Raw genomic sequence first — 22,847 nt, forward strand, 5'->3', positions numbered from 1 at the left:
TGAAGTCAGATTTTGCAGTAAAATAAATATGTACAGTCGTGGTCAAAAGTTTTGAGAATGACACAAATATTATTTTTTACAAAGTCTGCTGCCTCAGTTTTTATGATGGCATATACTCCAGAATGTTATGAAGAGTGATCAGATGAATTGCAATTAATTGCAAAGTCCCTCTTTGCCATGAAAATGAACTTAATCCCCAAAAAACATTTCCACTGCATTTCAGCCCTGCCACAAAAGGACAAGCTGACATCATGTCAGTGATTCTCTCGTTAACACAGGTGAGAGTGTTGACGAGGACAAGGCTGGAGATCACTCTGTTATGCTGATTGAATAACAGACTGGAAGCTTTAAAAGGAGGGTGGTGCTTGAAATCATTGTTCTTCCTCTGTTAACCATGGTTACCTGCAAGGTTTGCACAAACTGCTTTGCACAAAAAGGGCTTCACAGGCAAGGATATTGCTGCTAGTAAAGTTGCACCTAAATCAACCATTTATCGGATCATCAAGAACTTCAAGGAGAGAGGTTAAATTGTTGTGAAGAAGGACCGTCTCCTAAAGTTTATTCAGCTGCAGGATCGGGGCACCACCAGTGCAAAGCTTGCTCAGGAATGGCAGCAGGCAGGTGTGAGTGCATCTGCACGCACAGTGAGGCGAAGACTTTTGGAGGATGGTCTGGTGTCAAGAAGGGCAGCGAGGAAGCCACTTCTCTCCAGGAAAAACATCAGGGACAGACTGATATTCTGCAAAAGGTACAGGGATTGGACTGCTGAGGATTGGGGTAAAGTCCTTTTCTCTGATGAATCCCCTTTCCGATTGTTTGGGGCATCCGGAAAAAAGCTTGTCCGGAGAAGACAAGGTGAGCGCTGCCATCAGTCCTGTGTCATGCCAACAATAAAGCATCCTGAAACCATTCATGGGCTCACTCACAATTTTGCCTAAGAACACAGCCATGAATAAAGAATGGTACCAACACATCCTCCGAGAGCAACTTCTCCCAACCATCCAAGAACAGTTTGGTGACGAACAATGCCTTTTTCCAGCATGATGGAGCACCTTGCCATAAGGCAAATGTGATAACTAAGTGGCTCGGGGAACAAAACATCGACATTTTGGGTCCATGGCCAGGAAACTCCCCAGACCTTAATCAATCCTGGTCAATCCTCAAGAGGCGGGTGGACAAACAAAAACCCACAAACTCTGACAAAGCATTGTTTATGCAAGAATGGGCTGCCATCAGTCAGGATGTGGCCCAGAAGTTAATTGACAGCATGCCAGGGCGGATTGCAGAGGTCTTGAAAAAGAAGGGTCAACACTGCAAATATTGACTCTTTGCATAAACTTAATGTAATTGTCAATAAAAGCCTTTGACACTTACAGAATGCTTGTAATTATACTTCAGCATACCATAGTAAAATCTGACAAAAATATCTAAAAACACTGAAGCAGCAAACTTTGTGAAGACCAATACTTGTGTCATTCTCAAAACTTTTGACCACAACTGTAGTCGCTGCGTTTTGTCTTTGTAGGGCTGCAAGGTTAAGTACTATACAGTTGAAGTCGGAAGTTTACATACACTTAGGTTGGAGTCATTAAAACTTGTTTTTCAACCACTCCACAAAAACTATAGTTTTGGCAAGTCGGTTAGGACATCTACTTTGTGCATGACACAAGTAATTTTTCGAACAAGTGTTTACAGACAGATTATTTCACTTATAATTCGCTGTATCACAATTCCAGTGGGTCAGTTTACATACACTAAGTTGACTGTCCCTTTAAACAGCTTAGAAAATTCCAGAAAATTATGTCATGGCTTTAGAAGCTTCTGATATGCTAATTGACATCATATTAGTCAATTGGAGGTGTACCTGTGGATGTATTTCAAGGCCTACCTTCAAACTCAGTGCCTCTTTGCTTCACATCATGGGAAAATCAAAAGAAATTAGCCAAGACCTCAGAAAAAAAATGTAGACCTCCACCAGTCTGGTTTATCCTTGGGAGCCATTTCCAAACGCCTGAAGGTACCACGTTCATCTGTACAAACAATAGTACACAGGTATGAATACCATGGGACCACGCAGCCGTCATACCGCTCAGGAAGGAGACGCGTTCGGTGCAAAAAGTGCAAATCAATCCCAGAACAACAGCAAATGACCTTGTGAAGATGCTGGAGGAATCAGGTACAAAAATATCTATATCCACAGCAGTGGCGGCTCCTGAAAAAATTCTCAGGGGGGGCAATTTTTCTGATGATTTAGGTGACCTACACACATTTTAAAAAAGATATGTCCAGCAACAACATGAAGACAGGGGCAGCATATAAGTCAATACCAGAAGCATTTATTGACTGATCTCAAAAGTGTTGGCTTACAAAAGCAAAATAAGTTATCACAGTAAAAATAATCAAGGGTGTTCTTTCACATTCCTCAACACTGCATAAACAATATGCATTTCCATAAAACACCTCATCTAATTGTGCCACAAAGTTGACAAGTCCAAGAAAAATACCAGGGTTGGTGGAGCCCTCAGTTTCATCTTTGCCTTGCAAAGCTAACTCAAACACTCCGCAAAACTTCACACACTGGATTAGCCGGCTGAGGATGTGGCGGTTCTTGCTAACCTCATCGTTGTGGCGGCGGACAGCTAGCCTGTATCCCTCATCCAGTTGAGTGGCAATGTTCACTCTCCCCAAAGCAGACAATCTCAAACAGCTATCCATGTGGGTCTTTGACAGCTCATGTTTCTTAATCTTTTCTGAAAGATGGTGCATGTCCGTTACACCAGTCGCTGTCCAAGCGGTGCTGTCTGCCGTGCCGCCTTCAGGGTGAAAGAGTAAGCAGGGGTAGCAGAAGACTGCATTAGCTACATCGCAGCCTGCTAGCCAGGTTTTTCGTTCGTACCAATTTTTGGAAAATCCTCGGGTGTAGGACTTTCCCCCTTTAGTAGAAACCTGTTGAATTATTAAATTTGGTCTGGGAGGTCCTAATTGTTTCGTTGCCATTTTATCTTGATTTGTTCGCCGACAAAAAGGAACTTCTTTCAAAGAGACAATCGAGTTGCACTGAACGCTAGCCATCTTGACAGTAGTACGTGAATTGATTGACGCTGCTACCCGCTCTTTTCTTAGTTACGTTCATGGTTATGTTACGTATGACGAAAGCGCGTAAGTGCAAGCCCTCCCGGAACCCATTTATTTATTTTTTATTTTATTTTACCTTTATTTAACCAGGTAAACCAGTTGAGAACAAGTTCTCATTTACAACTGCGACCTGGCCAAGATAAAGCAAAGCAGTGCGATAAAAACAACAACACAGAGTTACATATGGGGTAAAACAAAACAAAGTCAAAAATACAACAGAAACACAATTAATATACAGTGTGCAAATTTAGCAAGTTATGGAGGTAAGGCAATAAAATAGGCTATAGTGCAAAATAATTACAATTTAGTATTAACACTGGAATGATGTGCAAGAGATGATGTGCAAATAGAGATACTGGGGTACAAATGAGCAAAATAAATAACAATATAGGGATGAGGTAGTTGGGCGGGCTAATTTCAGATGGGCTGTGTACAGGTGCAGTGATCGGTAAGGTGCTCTGACAACTGATGCTTAAAGTTAGTGAGGGAGATAAGTGTCTCCAGCTTCAGAGATTTTTGCAATTTGTTCCAGTCATTGGCAGCAGAGAACTGGAAGGAATTGCGGCCAAAGGAGGTGTTGGCTTTGGGGATGACCAGTGAGATATACCCGCTGGAGCGCAGACTACGGGTGGGTGTTGCTATGGTGACCAATGAGCTAAGATAAGGCGGGGATTTGCCTAGCAGTGATTTATAGATGGCCTGGAGCCAGTGGGTTTGGCGACGAATATGTAGTGAGGACCAGCCAACAAGAGCGTACAGGTCACAGTGGTGGGTATTATATGGGGCTTTGGAGACAAAACGGATGGCACTGTGATAGACAACATCCAATTTGCTGAGTAGAGTGTTGGAGGCTATTTTGTAAATGACATCGCCGAAGTCAAGGATCGGTAGGATAGTCAGTTTTACGAGGGCATGTTTGGCAGCATGAGTGAAGGAGGCTTTGTTGCGAAATAGGAAACCGATTCTAGATTTAACTTTGGATTGGAGATTCTTAATGTGAGTCTGGAAGGAGAGTTTACAGTCTAACCAGACACCTAGATATTTGTAGTTGTCCACATACTCTAGGTCAGACCCGTCTAGAGTAGTGATTCTAGTCGGGTGGGCGGGTGCAAGCAGCGTTCGGTTGAAGAGCATGCATTTAGTTTTACTAGTGTTTAAGAGCAGTTGGAGGCTACTGAAGGAGTGTTGTATGGAATTGAAGCTCGTTTGGAGGTTTGTTAACACAGTGTCCAATGAAGGGCCAGATGTATACAAAATGGTGTCGTCTGCATAGAGGTGGATCTGAGAGTCACCAGCAGCAAGAGCGACGTCATTGATATACACAGAGAAAAGAGTTGGCCCAAGAATTGAACCCTGTGGCACCCCCATAGAGACTGCCATAGGTCCAGACAACAGGCCCTCCGATTTGACACATTGAACTCTATCTGAGAAGTAGTTGGTGAACCAGGCGAGGCAGTCATTTGAGAAACCAAGGCTATTTAGTCTGCCAATAAGAATGCGGTGGTTGACAGAGTCGAAAGCCTTGGCCAGGTCAATGAAAACGGCTGCACAGTACTGTCTATTATCGATCGCGGTTATAATATCATTTAGGACCTTGAGCGTGGCTGAAGTGCACCCATGGCCAGCTCGGAAACCGGATTGCATAGCGGAGAAGGTACGGTGGGATTCGAAATGGTCGGTGATCTGTTTGTTGACTTGGCTTTCAAAAACTTTTGAAAGGCAGGGCAGGATGGATATGGGTCTGTAACAGTTTGGATCTAGAGTGTCACCCCCTTTGAAGAGGGGGATGACCGCGGCAGCTTTCCAATCTCTGGGGATCTCAGACGTTACGAAAGAGAGGTTGAACAGGCTAGTAATAGGGGTTGCGACAATTTCGGCGGCTAGTTTTAGAAAGAAAGGGTCCAGATTGTCTAGCCCAGATGATTTGTAGGGGTCCAGATTTTGCAGCTCTTTTAGAACATCAGCTGTCTGGATTTGTGTGAAGGAGAAGCGGGGGGGGCATGGGAAAGTTGCAGCGGAGGGTGCAGAGCTGGTGGCCGGGGTAGTGGTAGCCAGGTGGAAAGCATGGCCAGCCGTAGCAAAATGCTTGTTGAAATTCTCGATTATTGTAGATTTATCGGTGGTGATAGTGTTTCCTAGCCTCAGTGCAGTGGGCAGCTGGGAGGAAGTGCTCTTATTTTCCATGGACTTTACAGTGTCCCAAAACTTTTTGGAGTTAGTGCTACAGGATGCAAATTTCAGTTTGAAAAAGTTAGCCTTTGCTTTCCTAACTGCTTGTGTATATTGGTTAGAGACCCATAGAGATTGTATTGAAAGCTCTGATATTTGAAAAAAAAAAATTTTACATGAGAGTCTATGAGAGACTTCTGGGGCGATTTTCAACCTGACTGAAATCGCCCCAAAAGGGGCGGGGCCATTTGAAGCACGACTTTAGCCTGATTGGACATTTAGTGGCAGATCAGACGTCTAGATTAGAACACTGATAACTACTGTTGCCGTGATATAATTGATTAGAAAAAAAAATCCTTCCTTTTCCCGTTTGGCAGTGCGTCGCCCATATCGCCCTAATGAACACACCGCCCCTGATCCACAGTAAAACTAGTCCTATATCGACATAACCTGAAAGGCCGCTCAGCAAGGAAGAAGACACTGCTCCAAAACCGCCATAAATAAGACAGACTACAGTTTGCAACTGCACATGGGGACAAAATGTCACACTTTTTGGAGAAATGTCCTCTGGTGTGATAGAAAAAAAATAGAACTGTTTGGCCATAATGAACATCGTTATGTTTGGAGGAAAAAGGGGTAGGCTTGCAAGCCGAAGAACACCATCCCAACCGTGAAGCATGGGGTGGCAGCATCATGCTGTGGGGGTGCTTTGCTGCAGGAGGGACTGGTGCACTTCAAAAATAGATGGCATCATGAGGAAGGAAAATTATGTGGATATATGGAAGCAACATCTCAAGACATCAGTCAGGAAGTTAAAGCTTGGTTGCAAATGGGTCTTCCAAATGGACAATGACCCCAAGCATACTTCCAAAGTTGTGGAAAAATGGCTTAAGGACAACAAAGTCAAGGTATTGGAGTGGCCATCACAAAGCCCTGACCTCAATCCTATAGAAAATGTGTGGGCAGAACTGAAAAAGTGTGTGCGAGCAAGGCCTACAAACCTGACTCAGTTACACCAGCTCTGTCAGGAGGAATGGGCCAATATTCACCCAACTTATTGTGGGAAGCTTGTGGAAGGCAACCTGAAACGTTTGACCAAAGTTAAACAATTTAAAGGCAATGCTATCAAATACTAATTGAGTGTATTTAAACTTCTGACCCACTGGGAATGTGATGAAAGAAATAAAAGCTGAAATAAATGATTCACTCTACAATTATTCTAACATTTCACATTCTTAAAATGAAGTGGTGATCCTAACTGACCTACGACAGGGAATTTTTACAAGGTTTAAATGTCAGGAATTGTGAAAAATGTATTTGGCTAAGGTGTATGTAAACTTCCGACTTCAACTGTATATGCATGTACAACAATTATGATATTGCTTTTGTTGCGTTAGCTCCCAGAGGTAATGCCTTTAAGTCAGCTGGCTAATACAGTCAGGAGACCTGAGTTCAAAACCTGTTTATGACACATTTCCATGTCCTGCATCCTTCTCCCTCTTCCTGTCTTCCCTCTCCTCTCCCTCCCTCTCTTTCTCCCTCCCCTTCTTCCTCTCCTCTCCTCCATTATTACAAATTAAGGCAGACACTGTCCAGAGAGCCAGCTCTGTTTTTCCTCTCTCACTGTTAATGGATTCTGACACACTCCAGGATCTTTTGGTTTGTTCCCTGTTTCCCACTCTGTCCTCTGCACAAGGAACTGGCTATGTTTACCCACGCACGCCCTTGGACTGCGTTCCAAATGGCACCCTATTACCTATATATACTGTGTATTGCCTATGGGCCCTGGTCAAAAGTAGTGCACTATATTGGAAATAGGGAGCCATTTGAGGCACACCCTTGGATTCCCTCAATTTCAACATCATTACACCCCCTGCGTCCACCTCCATCCGCCTGCCTACTCAAAAACAATAAGTCAACTACAGAGGATGCTGTGTGTGTATTTGCACGCCCTACTTGACACATACTCACTACTTCGACCTTTGAAATTGGCTGTCATTGGCCGGGGAGTGGGAATCCACCGAGTTAGTGATGTCAATGTGTAATAACAGGGACCATGGGATTGAAGGTTTGGGATACAAATTGAGAGTTTGCCAATGTGGTTGATTGCGCCTCTTTAGCCTGAGCTGCGGGGTCAGCAGTGTGTGTGTGTGTGCGTGTGTGTGTGCACATGCTTTCATCTGTATGTGTGTGTGTGTGTGTGTGCTGCAGGGTCAGCGTCTGCTGCTGGCCTGATCTGGGCCACGAGGGCCTAAATAGGACTTCCTGTTGATCCTGTCTGGGTCATGTGGTTAGGGCCTGGAGGTCAAAAGGTCATTTCCTGTGGAAGCTGTGTCTGGGTGACTTACAGTACTAGGGGCTGAGAAAATGAGAGGGCCTTTCCTCCCAGACAGAGTCAGCGACCCTAATGGCACCCAATTATCTATATAGTGCACTACTGTTGAGCAGACAAGAGTAGTCACTAGAGCATCTGTCAACATATTGCCCATGCTTCAATGAGAGAGAGAGAGAGAGAGAGAGAGAGAGAGAGAGAGAGAGAGAGAGAGAGAGAGAGAGAGAGAGAGAGAGAGAGAGAGAGAGAGAGAGAGAGAGAGAGAGAGAGAGAGAGAGAGAGAGTGAAAGAAAAAAGAGAGAGCGAGATGGACAGAGAGAGAAAGTGTGTGGTAGTGTGTGTGTGCGTGTGTGCATGAGTTTGTGTGTGCATGGGCGAGAGAGAGACCAGCCTGGTCACCCGTGATACAAGTCAGTATTCAACGTCCATCCATATCTGAAGACGTCGGGAGATGACGTGGAAACCAACCACAAGGGGCAACAGTGAGCGCTGTTACCTTGAACTAGGTTTCGGTTTTGGCAAGGCACTGTAGACATGGATGGTGGATGGGCATAATCATCTGCCTCTAGTTTCAAAGGTTGCATGTTTTAATCCAGCGATAGAAAGTTGTTTTTGAGATTTTTGTTTTAACCCTTTGACACGTACGGTGTGATCATTCTACAGTGATCCCTTCAGCGTACGCTCAAACTGGTGTGATAAGAACGCTTATTTAAAATGTCCAGTTTCGATTGACGCAACAGTCAGCGTTTGTCACGCCCTGGCTCTAGGGACTCTTTTAAGTTGAGCCAGGGTGTGTAGAGTTTATGTTTTGTGCTCGTTGTGTCTAGTCTAGTTTTTGTATATCTATGTTGGCCAGAGTGGTTCTCAATCAGAGGCAACGAGTATCAGCTGTTGCTGGTTGTCTCTGATTGGGAACCATATTTAGTCAGGTGGTTTTCCCACAGTGTTTGTGGGATCTTGTTCCGTGTTGGTTTGTGTTTTGCACCTGTGGACGTCACGTATCGATTTGTTGTTTTGTTCGTGTATCATTTAATAAATAAGTATGTTCACCTTCCACGCTGCGCCTTGGTCCTCTATATCCGACGTTCGTGACAGCGTTTGAGCTGGCCACACTGATTTTTCACAGAAACTTTGCAAAGTTATGTCCTGAATAACTAATATTGACGTAACACAAGCGGTCATATTTAGCTAACTCTTGGCTGACAGAAACCACAATATGAATTAGCTAATAGCAATTACTATTTACAATTCATCACGTCACAGGTGAGCTTACCATTGATTGAAATAATTGAGTAAAACACTTTCTAAAAATCAAAAGTAATCCGACGATGGGTAGTTTGTGTGCGCCACCATGTTTGTTTTTTCGCGTCAACCAAAGATAAGAAGAGGAGACAAGATGAGTTTGGTCTGTTTGCAGTATGCATGTTGAAAGGGGTGTTTCGTTTACAATAATTCACTTCCCTTCATTCACTTCCGGAAGTTTACGCGAAAGATGTGTGAACCATTCCTTCACCTCATTATAACATTATAACACGTTTACGTGACACCCAAAATGCATTGTATAATGTCAACAAACATGGCGCCACACATAGCTGGCAAATAGTTTAGCATTACCTCATCATAATCAGTACAACCTTCAAAAAAGTATTTTACACACATCATAGGTGTCCATTACAATTTTTGCAATAATCAGAATGCATTATTTGTCACCATTACTTGAAAACATTTGAATAAAACTGTAAATACATTATGCTCCATACATACATACAGTGCTTTCAGAGACCACTTGACTTTTTTCACATTTTGTTACGTTATAGCCTTATTCTAAAATGGATTAAATAAATAAAAATCCTCAGCAATCTACACACAATACCCCATAATGACAAAGCAAAAACAGTTTAGAAATTTTAGCAAATGTATTAAAAAAAGAAACAGAAATACCTTATTTACATAAGTATTCAGACCCTTTGCTATGAGACTCGAAATTGAGCTCACGTGTTTCCATTGATCATCCTTGAGATGTTTCTACAACTTAATTGGAGTCCACCTGTGGTAAATTCAATTGATTGGACATGATTTGGAAAGGCACACACTTGTCTATATAAGGTCCCACAGTTGACAGTGCATGTCAGAGCAAAAACCAAGCCATGAGGTCGAAGGAATTGTCTGTAGAGCTCTGAGACAGGATTGTGTCGAGGCACAAATCTGGGGAGGGGTACCAAAAAATGTCTGCAGCATTGAAGGTCCCCAAGAACACAGTGGCCTCCATCATTCTTAAAGGGAATAAGTTTGGAACCACCAAGACTCCTCCCAGAGCTGGACGGCCGGCCAAACTGAGCAATCGGGGTAAGGGCTTGGTCAGGGAGGTGACCAAGAACCCGATGGTTACTCTGACAGAGCTCTAGAGTTCCTCTGTGGAGATGGGAGAACCTTCCAGAAGGACAACCATCTCTGCAGTGCTCCACCAATCAGGCTTTTATGGTAGAGTGGCCAGACGGAAGCCACTCCTCCATAAAAGGCACATGACAGCCCGCATGGAGTTTGCCAAAAGGCACTTAAAGACTCTCATACCATGAGAAACAAAATTCTCTGGTCTGATGAAAGCGTCTCATCTGGAGGAAACCTGGCACCATCCCTACGGTGAAGCACGTTGGTGGCAGCATCATGCTGTGGGGATATCTTTCAGCGGCAGGGACTGGGAGACTAGTCTGGATTGAGGGAAAGATGAACGGAGCAAAGTATGAAGAGATCCTTGATGAAAACCTGCTCCAGAGCGCTCAGGACCTCAGACTGGGGCGAAGGTTCACCTTCCAACAGGACAATGACCCTAAGCAAACAGCCAAGACAATGCATGTGTGGCTTCAGGACAAGTCTCTGAATGTCTTTGAGTGGCCCAGCCAGAGCCCGGACTTGAACCCGATCGAACATCTCTGGAGAGACCTGAAAATAGCTGTGCAGCGACGCTCCCCATCCAACCTGACAGAGCTTGAGAGGATCTGCAGAGAAGAATGGGAGAAACTCCCCAAATACAGGTGTGCCAAGCTTGTAGCGTCATACCCAAGAAGACTGAAGGCTGTAATTATTGCCAAAGGTGCTTCAACAAAGTACTAAGTGAAAGGTCTAAATACTTATGTACATGTGATATTTAAGTTTTTTAAAATTACATTTACATTTTAGTCATTTAGCAGACGCTCTTATCCAGAGCGACTTACAGGAGCAATTAGGGTTAAGTGCCTTGCTCAAGGGCACATTTACGTCATTTAGCAGACGCTCTTATCCAGAGCGACTTACAAATTGGTGCATTCACCCTATAACCAGTGGGGGGGGTAGAAGGATTACTTTATCCTATCCCAGGTATTCCTTAAAGAGGTGGGGTTTCAAATGTCTCCGGAAGGTGGTGAGTGACTCCGCTGTCCTGGCGTCGTGAGGGAGCTTGTTCCACCATTGGGGTGCCAGAGCAGCGAACAGTTTTGACTGGGCTGAGCGGGAACTATGCTTCCGCAGAGGAAGGGGAGCCAGCAGGCCAGAGGTGGATGAACGCAATGCCCTCGTTTGGGTGTAGGGACTGATCAGAGCCCGAAGGTACGGAGGTGCCGTTCCCCTCACTGCTCCATAGGCAAGCACTATGTTCTTGTAACGGATGCGAGCTTCAACTGGAAGCCAGTGGAGTGTGCGGAGGAGGGGGGTGACGTGAGAGAACTTGGGAAGGTTGAACACCTGACGGGCTGCGGCATTCTGGATGAGTTGTAGGGGTTTAATGGCACAGGCAGGGAGGCCAGCCAACAGCGAGTTGCAGTAATCCAGACGGGAGATGACAAGTGCCTGGATTAGGACCTGTGCCGCTTCCTGTGTAAGGCAGGGTCGTACTCTCCGAATGTTGTAGAGCATGAACCTGCAGGATCGGGTCACCGCCTTGATGTGAGAGGAGAACGACAGGGTGTTGTCCAGGGTCACGCCAAGGCTCTTCGCACTCTGGGAGGAGGACACAACGGAGTTGTCAACCGTGATGGCGAGATCATGGAACGGGCAGTCCTTCCCCGGGAGGAAGAGCAGCTCCGTCTTGCCAGGGTTCAGCTTGAGGTGGTGATCCGTCATCCATACTGATATGTCTGCCAGACATGCAGAGATGCGATTCGCCACCTGGATATCAGAAGGGGGAAAGGAGAAGATTAGTTGTGTATCGTCAGCGTAGCAATGATAGGAGAGGCCATGTGAGGATATGACAGAGCCAAGTGACTTGGTGTATAGGGAGAATAGGAGAGGGCCTAGAACTGAGCCCTGGGGGACACCAGTGGTGAGAGCACGTGGTGCGGAGACAGCTTCTCGCCACGCCACTTGGTAGGAGCGACCGGTCAGGTAGGACGCAATCCAGGAGTGAGCCGCGCCGGAGATGCCCAGCTCGGAGAGGGTGGAGAGGAGGATCTGATGGTTCACAGTATCAAAGGCAGCAGACAGGTCTAGAAGGACAAGAGCAGAGGAGAGAGAGTTAGCTTTAGCAGTGCGGAGAGCCTCCGTGACACAGAGAAGAGCAGTCTCAGTTGAATGACCAGTCCTGAAACCTGACTGGTTTGGATCAAGAAGGTCATTCTGAGAGAGATAGCAAGAGAGTTGGCTAAAGACGGCACGCTCAATAGTTTTGGAAAGAAAAGAAAGAAGGGATACTGGTCTGTAGTTGTTGACATCAGTGGGATCGAGTGTTGGTTTTTTGAGAAGGGGTGCAACTCTCGCTCTCTTGAAGACGGAAGGGACATGGCCAGCGGTCAAGGATGAGTTGATCAGCGAGGTGAGGTAGGGGAGAAGGTCACCGGAGATGGTCTGGAGAAGAGAGGAGGGGATGGGGTCAAGCGGGCAGGTTGTTGGGCGGCCTGCAGTCACAAGTCGCAGGATTTTATATGGAGAGAGAGGGGAGAAAGAAGTCAAAGCATAGGGTAGGGCAGTGTGAGTAGGACGAGCAGTGTCATTAGACTTAACAAACGAGGATCGGATGTCGTCAACCTTCTTTTCAAAGTGGTTGACGAAGTCATCCACAGAGAGAGAGGAGGGGGGGGGGGGATAGACTCAACCCACTTTCAAGGAATAGACTCAACCCACTTTATTCAGCTAGCTAACTATGACACCATAGCTAACTAGCATGCTAGCATCCAATAACACACAGTTTAGCACCAACACTTGGTCACAACAAACCACCAATAGTGTGTTAACACACTAAACAGATAATTCGTGTCCGTGTCTAGTTCCTTTCATAACGCAGCAATAATTAAACGTTGGCTAGCTAGCACAAATAAATTGTATTTAGCTGCCACAGTACAGCACACAATGGCTACTGTGTTGACTCTGTTCGAAAAACGGCTAGCTAGCTAGCTTCGTGCTACACCCGGCACCGCCGAAAACAATGCAAACCTACAATAACTACCCACAACAGCCCACGATGCCTAACTATGACACCATAGCTAACTAGCATGCTAGCATCCAATAACACACAGTTTAGCACCAATACTTGGTTACAACAAACTACCAATAGTGTGTTAACACATTAAACAGATAATTTGTGTCCGTGTCTAGTTCCTTTCATAACGCAGCAATAATTAAACATTGGCTAGCTAGCACAAGTATATTGTATTTAGCTACTACAGTACAGTTAGCTGGTCGTGTTGGCTAGCTAGCAATGGCTACTGTGTTGACTTTGTTTGAAAAACGGCTAGCTAGCTAGCTTCGTGCTACACCCGGCACCGCCGAAAACGCTAACCTACAATAACTACCCACAACAGCCCACGATGCCTAACTATGACGCCATAGCTAACTAGCATGCTAGCATCCAATAACACACAGTTTAGCACCAATACTTGGTTACAACAAACTACCAATAGTGTGTTAACACACTAAACAGATAATTCGTGTCCGTGTCTGGTTCCTTTCATAACGCAGCAAAAATTAAACGTTGGCTAGCTAGCACAAATATATTGTATTTAGCTACTGCAGTACAGTTAGCTGGTCGTGTTGGCTAGCTAGCAATGGCTACTGTGTTGACTTTGTTTGAAAAAACGGCTAGCTAGCTAGCTTCGTGCTGCGGGCCTATCTACAATACCTAACTACAATCTAAATACATAATTAAGCCTTACTCGACAAAGCCCAAGCTATGTATAACGCCAAACTTACCCGGCGCCAGCTAACATTTGTCTTCTGCAATCAGTAGGTGTAATTAAGTACAGTAGCTACTAACTACCTAACGTTGATGGCTCAGATAATGAGGTTAGAAAAACGGCTGAATGGTAGGTAACTAGCTGGCTTAATTACAGGTACTCTTAAGCGTGAAATAACATTAGAAACAACTCTCCACCGTTGCTAAACGTTACCAGTAGCTACCCGCTAGCTAGCTAGCCTCGTGCTTCGCCGGGCTCCGCCGTAAACAATACTTACCTACAATAATTACCTACGGAAACCTACAATAACTACCTAAATAACTACCTAAATAAACTACCTACAATACCTAACTACAACTACCTACCTACGATCTAAATACATGGTTTAAGCTTTACTCAACACCATATAAGAAGCCAAGTTTACCTCCTGCTAGAGAAAACAAAAAAAAACTGTTTTTGCTTTGTCATTATGGGGTATTGTGTGTAGATTGATGAATATATTTTTTTTATTAAATCCATTTTAGAATAAGGCTGTAACGTAACAAAATGTGGAAAAATCAAGGGGTCTAAATACTTTCCGAAGGCACTGTCCATACTGTATGCTACAGTAGAAACGACAACACGATATGTGACCGACCGGCTCGATTCAGTCTCATGCAGCAAAATTTGAAATTGTGTTTTTACATTGGATAAAAGTAGAGACTCAAAGCTACAAAATGGAATATCATACACTACAGTTGAGGAACAATGGGAAAGTAATTCTGCTTTGAAAGTTGATAAACTTTTGAGAAAATGGCCCTTGAATATTTTGGTACCTACTAGAGAGCTCTTCTTTGTCTATACCCATTCAGCATCGTTCACACCCTCTCAAGCTTTAGCCCTATACATCTCTTTAAGGATTCACATGTGAGGCTATATACTAAACAACCAAAGATTCCAAGACTAAAGGCTGGTTTATACTACGGGTGTGTTCGTAAATTTAATCTGGAGTGCCAGAGTGTGCATTGACTAGAGATGCGCAAATGTCTGCAAACTTGATCTACGGAAACACTGGGGAAGTGCTTGGGCTCTCCTCGAAGAGAGAAGTTTATTCGGCTCAGTAAAGCCTCAAACATAAATTGTCCGCAACAGCGAAATGGGCTACTATGTGAATTAATGAGGAGGCGGAACACACCTCAATTCAAACTGTTGTTAGAAAATAAAACTTCTCAGAAAATAATTTGAAGTTGAAACATACCCTATAGATAATTAGCAGGCAGTGCGGGTTAACGGTCCTGTTGCGTAACAATCACATTTTGGAACAGTGAGTGCATTCTGACATCACGTGCATAAAACAACACACGCTGGAGCGACCGACAGAGATTTAGAGTTAATGCCTAAACTTAACCTTAAACACTTTGAAATTTGACATTTGGAACAACTTTGGAATTTGACGTTTAAGAAACATGGATGAACGTCAAATTCTGACGTGAGACTGAGAGCATGTTAAGACAGATACCATCCTTGAGGCAATCTGTGCTATCACCATGCACTCTGATGACCCACTGACACACTGACAGTGACACACACACACACACACACAAACACACTCCCAGACACATCATTTTGAGGGCTGATGAGGTGGCCTGGTGGCTTGAAAGAATGAGAGACAGGGAGGTCCCACAGAACTGGGTCACAGCTCTCCCAGAGGCTCTGGCTGGGTTGCACACATAGACATACAATCAATGGAATGGACTTCCCTAAATCCATGTATTTTTAGATGGTCCATTCAATTTGGTGCGACAAAACAAACTGCCATTTGTATGAATAGATGTACAAGTCACAAACATGGATATGACAAACATCAACAAATACAACAAAACAGAGTAGAGTATTGATTGAAATAAAAATATCCGTTCTAGTTTGATCTATATCTTTGGCTGCACCAGGCTCTCCCAGGGCATGCAAATAGCTTCCTGTCGTAGATGGGATCAGTTTATTGAATTTCTGGTGCCACTTATTATGACTTTCACCTTGGCTCAGTGTCACCCTTTGATACAGTCCTGACTGCTGTGTGTGTGTGCGTGCATGTGCCTGCGTGTGTGTGCGTGTGTGTGTGCGTCTGTGTGCCGTGCTCACACTATTTTGCGTGTGTGTGTTTCTGTGTGACAGACAGTTTTCTGTGATATAGACTACTGTTCTTTGTCCTGATATGGCCTATAGCCACAACCACTATAGCAGGCTTTGTCTGGTCATGACTCATGAATGACATTTCCTTTATGGGATAATGCACGGTTTATGGGATAAAAAGGGGACTTTTTTCTTTGCTGTACATTCATATGACACACACTGAGTAATTCTAGCACCGCTAAGTGAAAGCACAGAACAATGATTCTTAATGTATGGTGTACATATTAGGAAAGTCTCAGCAGGACTTGTTTCAATTTCAATAGGACTATACACAGAGTATACCAAACATTAGGAACCGCTCAATTTATCGGGGTATGGACTCTACAAGGTGTCAAAAGCGTTCCACTGCAATGCTGGCCCATGTTGACTCCAATGCTTCCCACAGTTGTGTCAAGTTGACTGGATATCCTTTGGGTGGTTGACCATTCTTGATACACACGGGAAACTGTTGAGCATGAAAAACCCAGCAGCGTTGCAGTTCTTGACACAAACCGGTGCGCCTGGCACCTACTACGATACCCTGTTCAAAGGCACTTAAATATTGTGTCTTGCCCATTCACCCTCTGAATGGCAGACATACACAATCCATGTCTCAATTGTCTCAAGACTTAAACACCTTTCTTTAACCTGTTTCCCCCCCCTTCATCTACACTGATTGAAGTGGATTTAACAAAGTGACATCAATAAGGGATCATAGCTTTCACCTGGATTCACCTGGTCAGTCTATATTCATGGAAAGGGCAGGTGTTCTTAATGTTTTGTATACTCTGTGTAGTTTTACATTCCAATCGAAAGTCCATAGTGTTGTTTTGAATCAATTAATATGACTTTCTAGAATCAGTTAGCATGACTTTCTAGAATCAGTTAGTATGACTTTCTAAAATCAGTTAGTGTGACTTTTTAAAATCAGTTAGTAGGACTTTCTAGAGTCAGTTGGTATGATTTTCTAGAATCAGTTGGTATGACTTTCTAGCACCTTATTTTATGAGGGGACACTGGTGACCAAATGCAATATATTCTAAATGATTATGTGTAAAACAAACAATGTATTGTCTCGTTTATTTTCAGCAGCGTGGTCTGTGCACCCTCAATTTCAATATGTTTGACGCCTCTGCTTGGGGTGAGAAGTAGTGACATGAGAACATGCTGATCTAGGATCAGGTCACCCTCTGGCCATGTCATCTTATTCATTGTGATCTAGAAGGCAAAACTGATCCTGAATCAGTACTCCTACTCTAAGACTTTATATATGTACTACCCTGAGCCTTGGAGTCTTTGAGACAGAAATATGTAATAATAAAAATATGCCATTTAGCAGACGCTTTTATCCAAAGCGACTTACAGTCATGTTTGCATACATTTTTTGTGTATGGGTGGTCCCGGGGATCAAACCCACTACCTTGGCGTTACAAGCGCCGTGCTCTACCAGCTGAGCTACAGAGGACCACATATGTGACCTCACATATACCACATATGTGATATATGGCCACCATATGTCTATGGTCTGTACCAGGAATGAGGTCACATTTGGCCATGTGTTGTCTTGGCTGTTGGAAAGGTAGAAAAGAAGTCACACATGTACTGCCTGCAGCTTCCAGAATGCAACAGGTGTATACATAGGGAAGAACTGAACCATATGCAAGGTCAATGTTCCGGGTTGCCTAGATACACACACAGACGCAACACACACATATACAGTGCATTTGGAAAGTATTCAGACCCCTTGACTTTTTCCACATTTTGTTACATTACAGCATTATTTTAAAATGGATTATTATTATTTTTTATTTTTTCAATCTACACACAATTCCCCATAATGACAAAGCAAAAACAGGTTTTTAGAAATGTTTGCAAATGTAAAAAAACGGAAAAACGGAAAACTCAAATTTACATAAGTATTCAGACCCTTTACTCAGTACTTTGTTGAAGCACCTTTGGCAGCGATTACAGCCTTGGGTCTTGGGTATGACGCTACAAGCTTGGCACACAAGTATTTGGGGAGTTTCTCCCATTCTTCTCTGCAGATCCTCTCAAGCTTTGTCAGGTTGAATGGGGAGCGTCGCTGCACAGCTATTTTCAGATCTCTCTTGAGATGTTCGATCGGGTTCAAGTCCGGGCACTGGCTGGGCCACTCAAGGACATTCAGAGAATTGTCCTGAAGCCACTCCTGCGTTGTCTTGGCTGTGTGCTTAGGGTCGTTGTCCTGTTGGAAGGTGAACCTTAGCCTCAGACAGCAGATTTTCATCAAGGATTTCTCTGTACTTTGCTCCATTCATCTTTCCCTCGATCCTGACTGGTCTCCCAGTCCCTGCCGCTGAAAAACATCCCCACAGCATGATGCTGCCACCACCATACTTCACCGTAGGGATGGTGCCAGGTTTCCTCCAGATGTGACGCTAGGCATTCAGGCCAAAGAGTTCATTGTTGGTTTCATCAGACCAGATAATTTTGTTTCTCATGGTCTGAGAGTCTTTAGGTGCCTTTTGGCAAACTCCAAGCGGGCTGTCATGTGCCTTTTACTGTGCCACACACACATCCCTCAGGTGGAAAAACAGACAAAGGGATTTTGAATGCCAGAGTGTATACAAGCCAGGAAAATAAAATATCAGTGACCATGTCATCCATCATAATGTACAATCCAGTATCTATAAATATTATAAAAATATACATGGTGGAGCACCAAGTCAATTTCTTCAGAGATCAAATATATTTAATGAATCATCTTAAAATTTGACCTCAAAAGCTAGTAAAAGTTTATTGAACTGCCATCTTGGCTAGGTGTCCCTTATCTTCTGACCTCAATGGGACTTCCTGGATAAATAAAGGTTAAATTAAAGGTCAATGTTGAACTGAGAAGCTAGTGAAAATACTGTAAGTTACAATACACTGCATATTGTGTCCTGCAATGAACTGTGATTGATTGATATTGAGATGTACAGACTATAGTAGCAAACACAAATTAGACACGCATTCAGACAACTATAGTGATTGTGTTTAATGTACATTCTATACATTAGTGTGAGATATAACAGATCCAGAGATTTGTCATGTGGAATGTTTTACTCTCTGTTCCTGCTTTTAAGCTGCTTAGTGAAGCAGGTACATTGCTGCTAAATTCCTGTGTGGAAGTGGAAGAAAAGAGAGAGACACTTTGTAGTGTGTGTTTGTGTGTGTGTGAAACAGACTCTAACAGTTGCCATATGCACATGCAAGTGCATGAGCGCATGTACAAACACACGCACACTACACGTCTCTCTCTCGTCTTCCACTTCCTCTCTATTGGTTTAACTTCTCCTCCCTCTTTCAGGGATTGTATGGATGTTTTTTGGAGGTATCTGTTTTCATGCCTCACATCGCTCTGTAGATTCTATAAGTCTCTCTCTCTCTCTCTCTCTCTCTCTCTCTCTCTCTCTCTCTCTCTCTCTCTCTCTCTCTCTCTCTCTCTCTCTCTCTCTCTCTCTCTCTCTCTCTCTCTCTCTCTCTCTCTCTCTCTCTCTCTCTCTCTCTCTCTCTCATTCCGCACAGAAGGAAATATAATCTAGTCATAATAAATCTTAGAGAGAGTGAGTGTCTGAGAGAATGTGTGTGGTGACGCATGACCTCAGGGCTTATACCTTAGGCCCTTAAGTCAGTCATCTGTGTCTCGACCGGCCAAAGGTCAGCTTACCACGCACGCACACCCACCCACCCACCCACCCACTCTGTCTCTCAGCAAGGCTCCATAAGGGCCCTTCCTCTCCCCACACACACGCCCAGACTCCTCTGTCAGCAGGCCAGATGAAGACTGGTGTTTTTTTCTGGTGTTTTTAAAAAGATCAGCTGGCTAGGCCAGGACCACAACACTGGAGAACCGTTGGGCCCCTCGGGTTTAAACCAACATGCAGTGTAGAGACTGAGAGGGCCAAACTTGGAGGTTTGGATCAGAGGTCAGCGAACAGCCAGGCAGGGAACAACAGCCTGCCAAAGAAGTCGGTTAGCTATTTGTGTTGAGTTTATGTGTGTGTGTGTGTTTGTGTTAGAAGGAAAGTGTGTGTGTGTGTATGCAAATACACACCAACACACATTCACGCACACAAGCATGCATGCGCACGCGCACACACATGCACACACACACACACACACACACCACACACACTTTGTCCCTAGCACACACACAGAGGCACGTGTGACCTTTTTCCACTGGCCACTTCTCTTCATGATAATCTATTCTCCAGACATCTATTACCCAGGTCATGGAAGCCCTATGATCTGCTGTCTGAATAATTGCAGCACTATAAACCAGTCTCTGGTGACAGTTGGAAGGTTGGAAAGGATTTCTTTCTGTCTCCATATGTGGCTCACCACATCACATTCTACCCCAGGGTGTCTGATCCTGAGTGTGAATAATGGGAACACCTTGGCTGAGACTGATCCTGGTCAGTCACACACACACACGTGCGCAGAGACAGACAGACACACAGAGATAGGCAGGCATGCCCACACGCACACATACTTACACACACACACATATGCACTGCCATGGTTAGTAAGGTAGGGTGACGTCAGTGCTGGTGTTATAAATGGTAAATGTGTGTTTGTGCGTGCGTGTGTATGTGAGAGAGTGTGTGTACGAAGATATGTGTGGGAAATTGGCACAGCCGTCCTGTGGGAGAGACTGTCTGGTCTACGACTAGATGATTGACGTATAGGGGGATGTGGGAGGGCTGCTGTATGTGCAGTTTTGGGTGGGAATACTGTGTGTATTCCGGATGGGGGAATATTGGTGTGTGTGTGTGTGTGTGTTTAGAGTGGCGTGGGAATGCCATGTTCAGGACTGGGATATGAGAAAGTGTAACGTCTGGGCTGTGGAAATAACACAATAGAAACACAACATTGTGAACTATATTTGTGTGCTGACAACACTGTGTGTCTGAGTGTGTATGTGTGTTTGTATGGTTTAGAGTGTACGTCAGCTTCTGTGTACGTGTGTGTGTACGTTTTAGACTGTATGTGTGTGTTGACATATCTGTCCATGTGCGTCACAGGAAGCTGCTGAGGGGAGGATGGCTCATAATAATGTCCGGAACGGAGCGAATGGAATGGCATCAAACACATGGAAATCACGTGTTTGATGTATTATATACCATTCCACTCATTTCGCTCCAGCCATTACCACAAGCCCGTCCTCCCCAATTAAGGTGCCACCAACCTCCTCTGATGTGTATACTTTAAGTGCACCATGACTGTGTGTAGCCATGGTGTACAGCGTCCATATTTGGACACCCTCACTCTCAGCAGGACTAATGTTGAGTCTGGGAGAGGGGTAATGCACACCAGAGGCACAAGACAAAGAAGTGGAAGGGTGGTTTGGGGGATTCCACAGGAGAGACAAGCCAACAGTAGATTGCTACATATCCTGCAGCTGCTTTCATACTTTACTCAGACCTCTCGGAGGACAAACAAACCCAGGAACCTCTCCCTCTCTTTCTCTCCATCCCTCTATCCCCCCTCCTTTCCTTGCTCTTTCCACCTCTCCCTTCCGCCATTCTTTTCTCCCTCCAAACCGCTAAACCATAAGTCTGGGCTGTTGGAGCTAAGGCTTGTTCAGTGGCCCAGTCGATGTGGGTGACTGAGTTTTGGACTTTGGAGACAGGCCCTGTATTTGCTGCTCGGGAGGGGGTGAGCGTGTGTGTATGAGTGCATTCAGGGGGTGACACACAGTTTCACTGTGCACAGTTGCTTAACACCCCCCCTCCCCCACCCCCTCCCGAACACACACTTCTCTGCCCTACCCTCTTTCCCTAACCTCTTTCACCCTCCATCCTCCCTTTCCCCAGCTTTATTAGTACGTCAGCCACAGGAGCAAAGATGTGTGTGTGTCTGTGTGTGTGGGTGTCTGTATGTGTGATTAGGGACCCAATGGTTAGATAAATGACATCACATTGGTCGTGGGATGGGAGGAGGAGTCCATTTGATTGATGTCCTATCTCTCCTCATATCACTTATTCAGCACCCTTTAGTTAGATTGCGTAGGAAGCTTCTTCGTTAAACACATGCTTTATACACCTACTGTACAGTATTGCTGCATCCCAAATGGCATGCTATTCCCTTTATAGTGCACTACTTTTTATAAAGGCCCAAGTAGTGAACTATATGGGAATAGCGTGCCATTTGGGAGTCACATTATGTCTACAGTAGCCTACCAAAACTAACCTGGTCGTCTTGAACCTCCCCCATCATCAATGTCCTCCTTCATTATCTTAGTCCTTTCTCCAGTGCTGAAACAGTAGCTGCTGGGTCAGTTAGCCTTTGCAGACATACTTGGTCACCTTGAATAAAAGTTTCTTCAAGTGCAGGTGTTAGCTCAACACTCATGATATCATCTTTGACGGTTACAGTGAGTAGTAATTACTGCCTTGTCTCCTGTTTCTGTAGCGTGAGGCACCTTAATGTACAAGTACACCCCATGGACGCTAGACTATCGCAGGGTGTTAGCCCCAATCCATCTCCTTAAATACATGTAAAAATATATATATATACAGTGAGGGAAAAAAGTATTTGATCCCCTGCTGATTTTGTACGTTTGCCCTCTGACAAAGACATGATCAGTCTATAATTTTAATGGTAGGTTTATTTGAACAGTGAGAGACAGAATAACAACCAAAATATCCAGAAAAACGCATGTCAACATTTAAAAAAATTGATTTGCATTTTAATGAGGGAAATAAGTATTTTACCCCTCTGCAAAACATGACTTAGTACTTGGTGGCAAAACTCTTGTTGGCAATCACAGAGGTCAGACGTTTCTTGTAGTTGGCCACCAGGTTTGCACACATCTCAGGAGGGATTTTGTTCCACTCCTCTTTGCAGATCTTCTCCAAGTCATTAAGGTTTCGAGGCTGACGTTTGGCAACTTGAACCTT

This window comes from Coregonus lavaretus, assembly GCF_964263955.1.
Source record: "Coregonus lavaretus genome assembly, chromosome: 38".
Taxonomy (NCBI): domain Eukaryota; kingdom Metazoa; phylum Chordata; class Actinopteri; order Salmoniformes; family Salmonidae; genus Coregonus; species Coregonus lavaretus.